General features: G+C 41.6%; 1 pseudogene; it reads left to right on the forward strand.

The window, feature by feature from the left end:
- Positions 1-17,064, forward strand: part of LOC139397470 (potassium channel subfamily T member 2-like) — a 20,177-nt pseudogene continuing 3,113 nt past the window's right edge.

Here is a 17,064-nt window from a genome sequence, read left to right on the forward strand (position 1 = left end):
TGCAATTGGACTTTGGGTGTAGTCGCACATGCACGGCCAAGGATGCTCAAAAATGGGACGATTTTGAATAATTAGCCTATAGCTGCTTCCTTGTTTTCCAAATAATGTAACATCATTTGTGTGATGTATGCAGTCTTTTCGAGCGCTTGGAGTGAGAAGACACACCTTTTGTGCACTCGGAGTACAACAATTGTTCTAAAATACAGTCATAAAAGTGTACATTTCAGATTTGGAGAACTATGGTTGATTTGGAGAGCGAAGTACCCCCTCTTCCCCCGAAGTATAGATTCAGAGACTTACTCCTCGGGGACCAGAACTTACAAAATGATGAGAGGTAGGTTCAGTTTGTTTGACATCATGTTAACTACAATTATTTTAAAAAATGACGTGGTTAAACATTGTTGTAGCTAGTAGAAAATGTAAGGTTCGTGGAATAAAAAATTAAAAAACATTTTTACTTTTTCAATACAATAGTAGATTTTGTGTTTTTCAAAGTGCAGTTGGAGAGGGGAAGAGAATGACTATGCTAGTGGTGCACCCCTTAGAACAAATGTATCTGTGGGGGTTACATTTGTATAAAGACCTAGAGTGTCATGGTGCTGGCATAAGAAGGGAATGAGACTATGATCGGCATACAGCAGTAGTTGATAGTCCAGGGTCAAAGTTTATTTAGAGTTTGTACCTGTGGAATCTTTGCACTTGTGTAGCCCTTTCTTTTCATGTGTGGAATGTTATTCATAATTGAATCATTAATAAACATTATTTGTTTTAAACCGCTGAAAATCTGGTGTTTCTATATCAAACGGTTTTGTTATATTTCAGTCTTTTGTGATCTATATAAAGTGTAATATTGGGATGCAAACTCAAAACTGAATACATTTAAACTCTATATCTGACATGGTACATGTGTCTTATTTTTTGTAAGCCCATAACCATGTGTGTGAGGTGTATACTTTTGTTTCCAAGGTAGATTTGTTTAAGACCACCAAGAATCACTCTGTGTGACCCTGATTTAGCCTACTGCAGTAAAATGTTAATACTGCAGTAAAATGTTAATACTGCAGTAAAATGTTAATACTGCAGTAAAATGTTAATACTGCAGTAAAATGTTAATACTGCAGTAAAATGTTAATACTGCAGTAAAATGTTAACACTGCAGTAAAATGTTAATACCCAGCCATGCTCCAAAACTTTGTAAATATGACATTATTCATTTTATTTACAGAAACAATTTATATCTATTGTTTCCCCAAGGGTGCAAGTAGAATTTTACGCCAAATGAAAGTACTTTCAAAGAGAGACTTAAACTGTTCTTCATCAAAAACCAAAGATCAAGTAAGTCATCTTTTTTTAAACGTGTAACGTTAGTCACAGTCGAACTACGCTATAATCTGTGCCTAAATCTTATTTGTACTTTTTTTTAAGAGGGAAAAATACACCTTTTGCATCAGTAACAAATAGCATTGGTTATAACTGTTGAACCTGTTATAACTAAGGGACCCAGATGTTCTCCTGGTCAAGTCACATGGTGAGGAAGTGCTCCTGACCCTAAGTACGACATTATAACCTCTCTGTCTCTCTGTCTCCCAGGCCTGAGAAGACGAGTGTTCGACTTCTCCATGAAGGTCCTGAGCTGTATCCCATACATGTGTCGTGTGTTGACAGACGACCCATCCATAGGACATGGCTGGTAAGGACATTCATTCCATGTGTCGTAGGTGCATTTACATACCACGTGGAGTTCAATGAATTTTCACAGAAATGTAGCTTTTTATAACTCCAATAGAAGAAAAAAGGGATAACTCGAAGAGAATGTAGAAGTATCAGTCATTAGCAGTACTAAACCATGCCACGTCAATTCTCAAAGACAATGATTCTAACACTTATATTTCTATGCCTGGAAACAGAGGTAGTGAATGCACTGAACATGTTGAAAATGTTAGAATCCACTGTCAGTCAAGGACATCATAACCATGTCTGTGTGGTGATGTGGGAAAGAAAACACTGTTGCATCTAGTGGCTGACTATGGGTGTGCTCTTGACTTTTAGTCAGTGTAGCTTTAGTTGGGTTACTTATTTAAGCTTTGTAAAAACTCTCGTGCAATAAAGTCATCTCATCTGGAAACATAAACGAATAAGAGTCGGGTCGTTGTGTACTTTAGTAAGTTGTGATAAAAGGATCATATTTGTATATACTGTCAGTTTACTCGCAGTCGTCCACCAGTCTTATTTCTATTTCTCGTGTGTTACTGTTCTACTTGACTTTTTTACATGTATTTTTTTATAGTACTACTGATATTGATTACTGCATTGTTTGGAAAGAGTGAGCAACAAAGGTATTTCACTGTACTTGTGCATGTGACAATAAAAACATGACTGTAGAATGTATTTTTATTCAATAGTATTCTGCACAGTTAGACATTGTTGTTCATTAATTGTTTTCCTTACAGCTGGGGATGCCCCAATCAAACGTACATATTTTAAAAGATTGACTGGTTAGTGTTTAATCTACCCTCATCTAATCAATTGTTAAATAAAAGCTAAAGAGAAGGTCCTCTGTAAACTCAGTTGGTAGTGCAAGGTGCTTGCAATGCCACAAAAGTGGGTTTGATTCCCGGGACCACGCATGACTATAAGTCACTCTGGATAAAATGGTCTGCTAAATTGCATATACTCCGAGTGTACAAAACATTAGGAGAAGCATATTCAGACATCGGCCTAATATGTCAGTGGTTGCCTGGTAACAATGCATGGAAGCGTAATATATCAATGGTTGCCTGGTGACATGGAGACCAGACCGCTCACTTAGAGAGGAAACGCACCAGAACAATGTGCTTCTGACCAGAATATGGGCCATTATTTCCTGATGATTCTGCATGTTGAATTGGCACAAACAGTCTCTGGAACCCAGCGGGTGGCCACTGTAACACTGCTTTTAGCCCGTCATGGTGTGTCCAGCAGTTCAATCTTCTGCTGCCTTGGCAGATGGTATCCTTAATAAATACAAATACAAATCTCCAGCTGTGAACTAACGCACATCTTTTTTTCCCACCAGGTCTCCCATAATATGGGTCGTACGAAGTCTTGGCATATGGGCGTTACAGGTAAAAATTTCTGTCAACCAATTTTCTTCACAATTCATTAACTCGTAGCTGTGGTTGCGAACGACTGTATGCATGGGCACTATGCAATTGCTACTGTTTGTTGTTTGCTTTCCAATAATGTGAAACAGACTTGATTGAAACAAAGCTTCTATTTCTTCTACAGGTGTCTGTGGCAGTTATCTGTCTTTTTGAAACTATTCTGTTGACCTACCTGAGTTACAAGGTGAGTCCTATCCCACTTATAGGATGTCACTCAGTCTAAGGACACATTCATAGTAACGTCTATTTTACAGTCATATCAATATCACCACTCAATACACAACGTCAATAGATTGTTAAACAGAAGATAAGCCACCAAAGGGCTAAAAGAGAAAGAAAGACAGAAAGAAAGACAGAAAAACAGAAAGAAAAAGACAGAAAGAAAGACAGACAGAGAGAGAGAAATAAAGAAAGAAAGACAGAGAGAAATAAAGAAAGACAGAGAGAAAGAAAGAAAGAACGACAGAGAGAAATAAAGAAAGAAAGACAGAGAGAAATAAAGAAAGAAAGACAGAGAGAAATAAATAAAGAAAGACAAAGAGAAATAAAGAAAGAAAGACAGAGAGAAATAAAGAAAGAAAGACAGAGAGAAAGACAGACAAAAAGACAGAGAGAAATAAAGAAAGACATACAGACAGAAAGACAAAGAAACATGCCTGTTCTCTACTTTGTCCTCAGGGCAACATTTGGGAGCAGATACTTCGGTTGACGTTCATCCTGGAGACGGTGAACACAGTGCCTTTCCTGCTCACCGTAAGAAAACACACTCTAACAGGGCCTAGATCAGTTTGATCTTTAACATCATAATTAACAAGATGGGGGACCTGATCCTAGATCATCACTCCCACTCTGAGACTTGAAAACGAGCCATGGACTCTAGCCTGAGAAACACAATGCTATTATGCTACTATGGCTGAACAGACAAAGTCTCTTCCCACAGTTGTAACAGACAAAGGACAAACACTGTACAGTCACATGGCTTTATATTGTTTTAAGTTGAATTCAAAGTGGTTTTAAGTCAAATTCATATACTGTACTGACTACTACAGTAGAAGTCATTTTTGACCATGTGGGCAGCGTGACGAGAACAACAGGCATTCATTCCCCTGTGGATGGGCTGGCCTAATAACCTCTGTGCTCTTTCAGATCCTGTGGCTTCCTCTGCGGATCCTCTTCATCCCTGTGTTTCTGAACTGCTGGTTGGCCAAGCACGCCTTGGAGAACATGATAGTGAGTGATAACCTGCCTCAACTCAGATATGGTTGAATCAGCATGGAATGCTGGTGTTTTGGTGCTGCCACCCTCAAATCATTACCCCTGGAGTCAGCGGTTCAATCCCCGGTCATGCCACTGATCTACCCATCTATTCCAACTATTTTGTGATTACATCTACAAAAATACTTATTCTCCTCTACAAAAACAGAGAGTCTTACCAACCACACATCTTAACCTGTCCTCCTCTCTCACGTAGAATGACCTGCATCGTGCCATCCAACGAACACAGTCTGCCATGTTCAACCAGGTGCTCATCCTCATCTCCACTCTCTTCTGCCTCATCTTCACCTGGTGAGCGTGTGTGTGTGTGTGTGTGTGTGTGTGTGTGTGTGTGTGTGTGTGTGTGTGTGTGTGTGTGTGTGTGTGTGTGTGTGTGTGTGTGTGTGTGTGTGTGTGTGTAAAAAGCAGTTTCTGCATCCCAAACATGGGCACTTTGAAAAGCAATTGCAAATTAAACTCAGCCTCCTGTGGTAACCCTTAGTTTTAGAAGCTATTTAGCATGTCCTCTCGGTCTAACTCAATAAGTGGACAGAGTAGATCCATTGCTTTGAACCATCTCTCCAAAAGGCCTTAAGGGGTCAGCCTAGACTGAAGCGCTGGTCATTATCTGTGGTTATCCTCCTCAGAGCTTCAAGCACTTTCAGTCACTTGCCACTAATGCACCACGCCTGACATCATATTTGAGGTCACCAAGTCCACAGACCTATCTTCTCCAGTGCACTCTGTGTGTATCGTACACGGCATTACAATGTCACTTATCTCGGAACCATTCCATCAATATCTGGCTTCCTGTTGACTACCACAATACCATTATTGTAATGTGTGTGTGATGCCACAAAAGCAAAGTAATGGCAGCAATTACTACTACATCCTGAAGAAATTCGTTTTCTAAGTGTTTTAATGAAACATGAAGGCACAGATTTAAAACAACCAACCTGGCACTCAACAGACAGTGTTTCAGAATATGAAATATCCGTCATGGTTTATATTGTTTATTTAATTTATTATTTAACATTTATTTACCTAGGCAAGTCATTTAAAAGAACAAATTCTTATTTACAATGACGGCCTACCAAAAGGCCTCCTGCGGAGATGGGGGCTGGGATTACAAATACAAGTATAGGACAAAACACACATCATGACCAGAGAGACACCACAATACTACATAAAGAGAGACCTAAGACAATTACACAGCATGGCAGCAACACATGACATCAACATGGTAACAACACAGCATGGCAGCAGCACAACATGGTAGCAACACAAAACAGGGTACAAACATTATTGGACACAGACAACAGCACAAAGGGCAGGAAGGTGAGACAACAATACATCACACAAAGCAGCCACAACTGTCAGGAAGAGTGTCCATGATTGAGTCTTTGAATGAAGAGACTTTTCTAAGGTATAATGCTAGAACAATGTTGCTGTTGCTGTTGCTTTTCAGTGTGGTAATAGTGTCTTGTTACTCTTTGAGGTCTACTGTAGTGCCTGACACCTGTGGAAGTCTGTCTGTCTGTCTGTGCTTCTGTCTGTGTGTCTGTCTGTCCTTCTGTCAGTCTATCTATCTGTCTGTCCTTCTGTCAGTCTATCTATCTGTCTGTCTGTGTGTCTGTCTGTCCTTCTGTCAGTCTATCTATCTGTCTGTCCTTCTGTCTGTCTGTGTCTGTCTGTCCTTCTGTCAGTCTATCTATCTGTCTGTCCTTCTGTCTGTCTGTCCTTCTGTCAGTCTATCTATCTGTCTGTCTGTGTGTCTGTCTGTCCTTCTGTCAGTCTATCTATCTGTCTGTCCTTCTGTGTGTCTGTCTGTCCTTCTGTCAGTCTATCTATCTGTCTGTCCTTCTGTCTGTCTGTGTGTCTGTATGTCCTTCTGTTAATCTATCTATCTGTCTGTCCTTCTGTCTGTCTGTCCTTCCTGTCTGCCTTCATTCCTGTCTGCCTGTCATCCTTCCTGTAGACAGTCAGTCAATAGGCCAGATGGTAGTGAAATGAAAGGGTGGCAATTAGTCATGTTATCTAAGACACTGTTTTCTATGAATCCTATAAAGTCATACTAGTATTTGTACAGTATAAGAGATGCTGGTTCGCAGTGGCTGATAGTGAAAGCAATGCTAAAAGCTCTTCTGAGTGTGCTGTGGTCTGACTATCTCATCTGAGCTGATTGCCCTGGGGATAATGACCGCTAAGTGATCTCAGTGGTGCCATTTGCTGCCCTACACACAATGTGTGTGTGTGTGTGTGTGTGTGTGTGTGTGTGTGTGTGTGTGTGTGTGTGTGTGTGTGTGTGTGTGTGTGTGTGTGTGTGTGTGTGTGTGATTGTAATGTTTGTCTCTGTCCCTGTATGGTAATAAAGTAATGCTTATGGTGACACACACACACACACACACACACACACACACCTGGTAATCCATCAGTTTCTCAACACAAAGTATCTGCTGTAGATATATTAATATGTGCTGTATATGATGCAAACAAAACCAAAACAGATTAAATTAAGTAGCAAAATTGAAGTGTGTCAGGTTGAGACACTTCTGTCTGTGTGGACAGAATATTCCTGTAAAGGTTGTTTGTTCTGGCTGGTGAACACAGGTTTACAGGAATGACAACATTGCTTCATTCCCTCCCCCCAAAAATCCATCATGTCCACAGTAGAGAGGCCAAGTCTTGCTAATACATTTCCCGGACCAGTGGGATCAAAGGTCAGGCTACTTCCTATATCAATACATGACTGACATTCAAACTGAAAAACACAGCAGAGGATTTTTGTCAATAAGTACGTCCTCAGATATATCCCATGCAGCATACCGTTATTAACCATGATGTATGCTTTTGAGAAGATACCAGTGACTATTTACTGTATAGGGTGTTCAGTTGCAAGGCTTGTAGGTTCATGTTTCTTCTCGATTAAAAAACCTTATGGGCCGGTTTCCCGGGTCACAGATTAAGCCTAGTCCTGGTGTAAATATCTCAATGGAGAATTTCCATTGGAAGGGCTTTTTAGTCCACTTAATCTCTCTCCAGGAAACCGACCCTGTGTGTAGCGACGGGAGTTTTTCTTGACCCACTTCATACAGTATGTTTCAATGTAGACACCAGTAGACCATTTCCCGGACACAGAGTAAGTCTGGTCTCGGGGAATCTCCAACGAAAAATTAAGTCCAAGACTTAGCTTATTCTGTATCTGGGAAACAGGCTCCAAATTTTCCAGTGACACCACTCCCTTCCTAGCCCCTGTGTTAATGCTTCCTGTATCCTGGTAGCATCTGTGGCATCCAGCACCTGGAGCGGGCGGGCAAGAAGCTGACGGTGTTCGACTCCTGGTACTTCTGCGTCGTCACCTTCTCCACAGTGGGCTACGGCGACGTCATGCCCAACGTGTGGCCCTCCAAGCTGCTGGTGATCGTCATGATCTCTGTAGCCCTGGTGGTGCTGCCCATACAGGTAAGAGTGATGGCCACAAACACACACACACACACACACAGAGCACACACACACACACACTCACACACAAACACAAGTGCAAGCACGCATGCACGCAAGCAAGCACAAACACACACACACACACACACACACACACACACACACACACACACACACACTATTACCACACTCCCATATGTTTTCTAAAGGGAAATCAACTGGACTGATGTTAGGACATCTACTATAGGAAATGCCAAATTGATAGAATGCATAACCCATCATATTTTTGTGAGTAGGGAATCAGCTGAACAAGACAAGTATAATATTTTTAGAGGCGTTGTAGACCCATGGTCTTGGTAGACCAACAGTATCCATTCTGCTGACCCATTGTCTTGGTAGACCAACAGTATCCATTCTACTGACCCATGGTCTTGGTAGACCAACAGTATCCATTCTACTGACCCATGGTCTTGGTAGACCAACAGTATCCATTCTACTGACCCATGGTCTTGGTAGACCAACAGTATCCATTCTGCTGCTGTTTTACTATTCTCCTTGTAAACAGATTGCCTTACTGAAGACAATAGCTGACATTTACCGTGGACTTTTGTATATACACATTTTCAATGTTCTGTTGAAGCAGCGTTTTTGCTAGTATAGTCCTGGAGACCCACAGCTCTGTCCCAGCTAGCAGTACTAACACACCTGACTCAACTAATCAGGGCTTGATGATTAGTTGATTATCTGAATCAGGTGTGTCCGTACTGGGATGGGGAAAATGCACACACTGTAGCTCTATAGGACCAGGATGTGAGAACGCAGTGATAAAAGATCAATAGTCATAAATGTGTTGGATTGGGTGAACTGTACGCATTTGGTCATATATTAAAGCCTCAGATTGTTTTGAGAATGGTTTTGCGCAGTATTAGCAGTATTGGTAATGTGTTCCTCTGCTGGGCGTTATTGGTCAGTTTGAGCAGATGGCCTACCTGTGGATGGAGAGACAGAAGTCGGGTGGGAACTACAGCCGCCACCGCGCCCAGACGGAGAAACATGTGGTGCAAGTGTAATCACTTGCATGGGTCAGTAATATGAGTTCTGTTCCAATACTACCCGGTATGAAGTGATGTATTGGACAAGTATATTAAGCAGTGGTGTAAAAGTACTCCAGAAAAAATACTTTGAAGTATTACTTAAGTATTTTTAAAAAAACTTTTCTATAGTATTTTCGGAAAAATGATAAATGAATTGTCTTGTAAGACACAGAAATATGCCCACAATAAATAGTATGTTGTAAATGTTGTATGTTCTTTGTATCCTTCTGTTGCCATAGACCTCCAGGACACAGGCTGTGGGCCCTCTCTCTGTCTCCCCCCGGAGGAAATCAAGGGTAACAGCAGGAGGCCCAGCATCGGCCCCGTGCTAGAGGTGCCAGACACTTCCTCTATGCACACAGGTGACCTCTATAGTGACCAATCAGAGGACGAGACCATGCCCTCCAACGAGGACCTATCAACTGAGGGGTATGTTTTGTTTTATTTTTTCACAAGAGTTTGGTGGCACCTTAATTGGGGAGGGTGGGCTTATGGTAATGGCTGGAACGGCATTGTACCAGATACATCAAACACATGGTTTGATGCTCTTCCATTAGTGCTGTTCCAGCCATTATTATGGGCCGTTCTCCCCTCAGCAGCCTCCACTGTTATTTATATAAGAGGTAACCCTGATACAATGCAATATGTCTTGCCTCTTATTCTTAAAGTAGATTTTTTGGGGAGGATGTAAGCCTTAGAGGATGAAAGAGAGGATGTAAGCCTTAGAGGATGAAAGAGAGGATGTAAGCCTTAGAGGATGTAAGACTTAGAGGATGTAAGCCTTAGAGGATGTAAACCTTAGAGGATGTAAACCTTAGAGGATGTAAACCTTAGAGGATGTAAGCCTTAGAGGATGTAAGCCTTAGAGGATGTAAGAGAGGATGTAAGCCTTAGAGGATGTAAGAGAGGATGTAAGCCTTAGAGAATGTAAGCCTTAGAGGATGTAAACCTTAGAGGATGTAAACCTTAGAGGATGTAAACCTTAGAGGATGTAAGCCTTAGAGGATGTAAGCCTTAGAGGATGTAAGAGAGGATGTAAGCCTTAGAGGATGTAAGAGAGGATGTAAACCTTAGAGGATGTAAGCCTTAGAGGATGTAAACCTTAGAGGATGTAAACCTTAGAGGATGTAAGCCTTAGAGGATGTAAGAGAGGATGTAAGCCTTAGAGGATGTAAGCCTTAGAGGATGTAAGCCTTAGAGGATGTAAACCTTAGAGGATGTAAACCTTAGAGGATGTAAGCCTTAGAGGATGTAAGCCTTAGAGGATGTAAACCTTAGAGGATGTAAACCTTATAGGATGTAAGCCTTAGAGGATGTAAATCTTAGAGGATGTAAACCTTAGAGGATGTAAACCTTATAGGATGTAAACCTTCGAGGATGAAAGAGAGGATGTAAGCCTTAGAGGATGAAAGAGAGGATGTAAGCCTTAGAGGATGAAAGAGAGGATGTAAGCCTTAGAGGATGAAAGAGTGGATGTAAGCCTTAGAGGATGTAAGCCTTCGAGGATGAAAGAGAGGATGTAAGCCTTAGAGGATGTAAGCCTTAGAGGATGTAAACCTTAGAGGATGTAAGCCTTAGAGGATGTAAGCCTTAGAGGATGTAAGCCTTAGAGGATGTAAGCCTTCGAGGATGTAAGCCTTAGAGGATGAAAGAGAGGATGTAAACCTTAGAGGATGTAAGCCTTAGAGGATGTAAGCCTTAGAGGATGTAAGCCTTCGAGGATGTAAGCCTTAGAGGATGAAAGAGAGGATGTAAGCCTTAGAGGATGTAAACCTTAGAGGATGTAAGCCTTAGAGGATGTAAACCTTAGAGGATGTAAACCTTAGAGGATGTAAACCTTAGAGGATGTAAGCCTTAGAGGATGTAAGCCTTAGAGGATGTAAACCTTAGAGAATGAAAGAGAGGATGTAAGCCTTAGAGGATGTAAGCCTTAGAGGATGTAAGCCTTAGAGGATGAAAGAGAGGATGTAAGCCTTAGAGGATGTAAGCCTTAGAGGATGTAAGCCTTAGAGGATGTAAACCTTAGAGGATGTAAACCTTAGAGGATGTAAGCCTTAGAGGATGTAAACCTTAAAGGATGTAAACCTTAGAGGATGTAAACCTTAGAGGATGTAAGCCTTAGAGGATGTAAACCTTAGAGGATGTAAACCTTAGAGGATGTAAACCTTAGAGGATGTAAGCCTTAGAGGATGTAAGCCTTAGAGGATGTAAACCTTAGAGGATGTAAACCTTAGAGGATGTAAACCTTAGAGGATGTAAATCTTAGAGGATGAAAGAGAGGATGTAAGCCTTAGAGGATGTAAGCCTTAGAGGATGTAAACCTTAGAGGATGTAAGCCTTAGAGGATGAAAGAGAGGATGTAAGCCTTAGAGGATGTAAACCTTAGAGGATGAAAGAGAGGATGTAAGCCTTAGAGGATGAAAGAGAGGATGTAAGCCTTAGAGGATGTAAACCTTAGAGGATGAAAGAGAGGATGTAAGCCTTAGAGGATGTAAACCTTAGAGGATGTAAGCCTTAGAGGATGAAAGAGAGGATGTAAGCCTTAGAGGATGTAAGCCTTAGAGGATGTAAGCCTTAGAGGATGTAAGCCTTAGAGGATGAAAGAGAGGATGTAAGCCTTAGAGGATGTAAGCCTTAGAGGATGTAAACCTTAGAGGATGTAAGCCTTAGAGGATGTAAACCTTAGAGGATGTAAACCTTAGAGGATGTAAGCCTTAGAGGATGTAAACCTTAGAGGATGTAAACCTTAGAGGATGTAAGCCTTAGAGGATGTAAACCTTAGAGGATGTAAGCCTTATAGGATGTAAGCCTTAGAGGATGTAAACCTTAGAGGATGTAAGCCTTATAGGATGTAAGCCTTATATGGTCATTTCGATAGAGTTAGGTGTTTCCAAATGTGGTCCTGGAGTGCTGCAGTGTGTCCAGGGTTTTGTTCTATCTCAGCACTAACACGCTTGATTAAATTAGCCATGGTCCAGAACACAGGAGGTTGGTGGCACCTTAATTGGGGAGGATTCAGTCGTGGTAATGACTGGAGCGGAACAGGCGAGATGGTGTCAAATTCATGGAACACATGGTTCTATTTGCTCTGTTCCAGATATTATTACTAGGAGCCGTTCTCCTCTCAGCAGCCTCTTGTGGTCCAAAATGAAGACCATGCATAGATTGAATCATGTAGGTTAGTGTTGGGCTGGAACAAAAGCTTGCATAACCAGTAGCTTTCCGAGACTGGAATTGAAGACCCCCTGCGGTAGATGATGCATTGTGAGACAATCATGACATTTGTTTGGCCATATTCACTTGAATGGGAGATGCCCATCCCTGCAGTACGATATGAATTCTGTGTCTGTTTATTTCAAGCTATATGAAAGGCTATCCTCCCAACCTGCCCTACATCGGTAGTTCTCCAACACTGTGCCATCTATTGAAGGAGAAAGTACCATACTGTTGCCTCAGACTGGAAAAGGTAAATTATGCAAGTCACTTATTCGGTTAAATCAATATACTGTAGGTAGTTATAAGGCATGTTCACCATTTGCACTGTTGAGGCTGGTTTCCAGACACAGATTAATCCGAGTCCTAAACTAAAAAAGCATGCACAATGGAGAATTGCTATCTGTGTCCAGGAAATCGGCCCACAAGTACAACCTATGTTAAATATACTGTATATATATATATATATATATATATATATATATATATATATATATATATATATATATATATATATATATATATACAATTTTAAAAAGCAACAACACACAATTATATGTTTATTTTCCCCACAGGGTTGTGAGCATAACAACTTTGAGGATGCCAAAGCCTACAGCTTTAAGAACAAGCTGATTATTGTATCGGCTGAGACCGCGGGGAATGGACTGTACAACTTCATCGTCCCGCTTAGAGCTTCCTGCAGACTCAAGAAAGATCTGAACTCCATTGTGTTGCTCCTGGATAATCAGTAAGAAGACCGTTTCAAAACATCCTGTTATCCCTTTTTATTCAGCTGCCCTCTTGGCTAGGTCTCCCTTTTAAAAGAAGTAGGGTTGCAAGATGCCCTTTCCCAATATCCCAGGTTTTCCAGAAATCTTGGTTGGAATAGTCCAGAAATAAGGGATTTCTGGAAACCTGGGAATTTGGGGAACGTTACTGGAATATTGCTGACCTCAATGGGATGTCCTGATGAAATGAAAACATTTCGCTCTTTCTCCCTTTGGGGAATATATCTAAATGTGTTTTTTGATAAACGGAAAGAGACATCTGTTACGAAACACCTAAAAATGTAACGAATTACATTCGGTGATTTTCAAATAAGCCTACACTTGTAACCTGAATTGATACGTCTGCGCACGATGATTGACGTGTCCACTCCTGTGCCGTAGCAAATTTGACACACATCATTTTGGAGTGTATTTTCCAGTAGTTTTCAAGTCCATTCGCTCATTTTCACTCGACTGACATGCGGTAATGATAAATAATATTGTAATAGCCTACAGTTATAATTATTGCGATAGGCTCATGTTTTGGCATACAGCCGGTACCGGTTTACTTTCACCCTGTGATTTTATCTCAAGCAAAGCAGCGCCTCCTACCATATTTAGTATGTTTTACAAAAGTATCTGTGTCTTTCGGATATGTCTGGTTGGGTACTGTGACATCAAAAATAGCAATATCTGTGCATATGGACAATACATATATATTACATTTAATTATACTAAATTATATTATGTTCTATTCTATGTTGTTGTGGTGTGTTCGTTCTGGTGTCTCTGTTTTGAATAAAATAAAAATGTTCCTTACACACTGAAGAAGGCTGTAAAGCAAAAACGTCTGTAAATGCCTGATGCAGTAAAACATTTAAAACATTGAATAATGAAGTAAGCTTTATGAGACATGATGTTTTGTGCAAACCCATTTACACCTCTTTGTTTGTCTGAATTGTGGGGTTTTACACACCAGCCAAGCCTCTGGGAGAGAGCCATGGTTCTCTTCTGATTAGTGTTCTGTTGTCTCACCAGGCCTGACACACAGTTCCTGGAGGCTGTCTGTGTGTTCCCCATGGTTTACTACATGGTGGGCTCCATCGATAAGTATGTGACACACAGCATCATCACACACCTTATAACCTTATACATCATCTTCTTTAGTGCCTGTTCTGCAAGTGTATGTGGCACTCTTCCACTTCTAGTCTCCCTATCAAGAGTACATCTCAAGGAAACAGACTGAGTGAACCCAAAAAACAATTTCTCATAAGTCCTGTGTAGAAAGTCACCTTCTTGACAGCCTCCAAGATGCTATCAGTTACGATTCTCTCTCCACAGTGAATCCGTCACAGATAATCCGTCATAGCTAGCTCATATGCAGGGTGCAGAGATTTTCCTGGTCAGGGAAATGTCTAGTCCTTTATGTCAAGTGTGTGTGTGTGTGTGTGTGTGTGTGTGTGTGTGTGTGTGTGTGTGTGTGTGTGTGTGTTTTCCTAGCCTGGATGACCTCCTGCGTTGCGGTGTGTCCTTTGCAGCCAACATGGTGGTGGTGGACAAGGAGAGCACCATGAGTGCAGAAGAGGACTACTACATGGCTGATGCCAAGACCATCGTCAATGTGCAGACACTGTTCAGGTACCTCAACCTCTATCAATGTACAGACACTGTTCAGGTACCTCAACCCCTATCAATATACAGACACTGTTCAGGTACCTCAACCTCTATCAATATACAGACACTGTTCAGGTACCTCAACCTCTATCAATATACAGACACTGTTCAGGTACCTCAACCTCTATCAATGTGCAGACACTGTTCAGGTACCTCAACCTCTATCAATGTTCAGACACTGTTCAGGTACCTCAACCTCTATCAATGTGCAGACACTGTTCAGGTACCTCAACCTCTATAAATGTACAGACACTGTTCAGGTACCTCAACCCCTATCAATGTGCAGACACTGTTCAGGTACCTCAACCCCTATCAATGTGCAGACACTGTTCAGGTACCTCAACCCCTATCAATGTGCAGACACTGTTCAGGTACCTCAACCCCTATCAATATACAGACACTGTTCAGGTACCTCAACCCCTATCAATGTGCAGACACTGTTCAGGTACCTCAACCCCTATCAATGTGCAGACACTGTTCGGGTACCTCAACCTCTATCAATGTACAGACACTGTTCAGGTACCTCAACCCCTATCAATATACAGACACTGTTCAGGTACCTCAACCCCTATCAATATACAGACACTGTTCAGGTACCTCAACCCCTATCAATGTGCAGACACTGTTCAGGTACCTCAACCCCTATCAATGTGCAGACACTGTTCAGGTACCTCAACCCCTATCAATGTGCAGACACTGTTCAGGTACCTCAACCCCTATCAATGTGCAGACACTGTTCAGGTACCTCAACCCCTATCAATATACAGACACTGTTCAGGTACCTCAACCCCTATCAATGTGCAGACACTGTTCAGGTACCTCAACCCCTATCAATGTGCAGACACTGTTCAGGTACCTCAACCCCTATCAATGTGCAGACACTGTTCAGGTACCTCAACCTCTATCAATGTGCAGACACTGTTCAGGTACCTCAACCCCTATCAATGTGCAGACACTGTTCAGGTACCTCAACCCCTATCAATGTGCAGACACTGTTCAGGTACCTCAACCCCTATCAATATACAGACACTGTTCAGGTACCTCAACCCCTATCAATGTGCAGACACTGTTCAGGTACCTCAACCCCTATCAATGTGCAGACACTGTTCAGGTACCTCAACCCCTATCAATGTACAGACACTGTTCAGGTACCTCAACCCCCATCAATGTACAGACACTGTTCAGGTACCTCAACCCCTATCAATGTACAGACACTGTTCAGGTACCTCAACCCCTATCAATGTACAGACACTGTTCAGGTACCTCAACCCCTATCAATGTACAGACACTGTTCAGGTACCTCAACCCCTATCAATGTGCAGACACTGTTCAGGTACCTCAACCCCTCTCAATATACAGACACTGTTCAGGTACCTCAACCCCTATCAATGTGCAGACACTGTTCAGGTACCTCAACCCCTATCAATGTGCAGACACTGTTCAGGTACCTCAACCCCTATCAATGTACAGACACTGTTCAGGTACCTCAACCCCCATCAATGTACAGACACTGTTCAGGTACCTCAACCCCTATCAATGTACAGACACTGTTCAGGTACCTCAACCCCTATCAATGTACAGACACTGTTCAGGTACCTCAACCCCTATCAATGTACAGACACTGTTCAGGTACCTCAACCCCTATCAATGTACAGACACTGTTCAGGTACCTCAACCCCTATCAATGTACAGACACTGTTCAGGTACCTCAACCCCTATCAATGTACAGACACTGTTCAGGTACCTCAACCCCTATCAATGTACAGACACTGTTCAGGTACCTCAACCCCTATCAATGTACAGACACTGTTCAGGTACCTCAACCCCCATCAATGTACAGACACTGTTCAGGTACCTCAACCCCTATCAATGTACAGACACTGTTCAGGTACCTCAACCCCTATCAATGTGCAGACACTGTTCAGGTACCTCAACCCCTATCAATGTACAGACACTGTTCAGGTACCTCAACCCCCATCAATGTACAGACACTGTTCAGGTACCTCAACCCCTATCAATGTACAGACACTGTTCAGGTACCTCAACCCCTATCAATGTACAGACACGGGTACCAAAGTCACTGTCATGGTTTTAACCTTCGGTCAAACTATTGTATAATCCAGTATACTGGACCACATTTTCACACATTTTATGTTGGCATTTCTATAATATCAAAAGTGTCATACAGGCAAATATTTTACTAAATCTTTAAACACAGATTAACATTTTGTAGGTGGGTTTCAAAGATTAATTATATGACAGTGATTTCTTTTCAACCGTGTAGATTAAAGTACACACTTCAGAGCTAGTTTCCTTGGCAACCTTGCCACACTGCATCAGGGAATCCATTTGTTTTCTGATTGCTTTCTTGTTGTCAGACAATTAATAAAAAATGTCAACTCACTTTCTAATTTTCACCAGACAACGTAGAAGCTTGCACAAACATTGAAACACTTTGATATGGGGTTAATGTTTCAT

This window comes from Oncorhynchus clarkii, unplaced genomic scaffold (assembly GCF_045791955.1).
Source record: "Oncorhynchus clarkii lewisi isolate Uvic-CL-2024 unplaced genomic scaffold, UVic_Ocla_1.0 unplaced_contig_13270_pilon_pilon, whole genome shotgun sequence".
Classification (NCBI taxonomy): domain Eukaryota; kingdom Metazoa; phylum Chordata; class Actinopteri; order Salmoniformes; family Salmonidae; genus Oncorhynchus; species Oncorhynchus clarkii.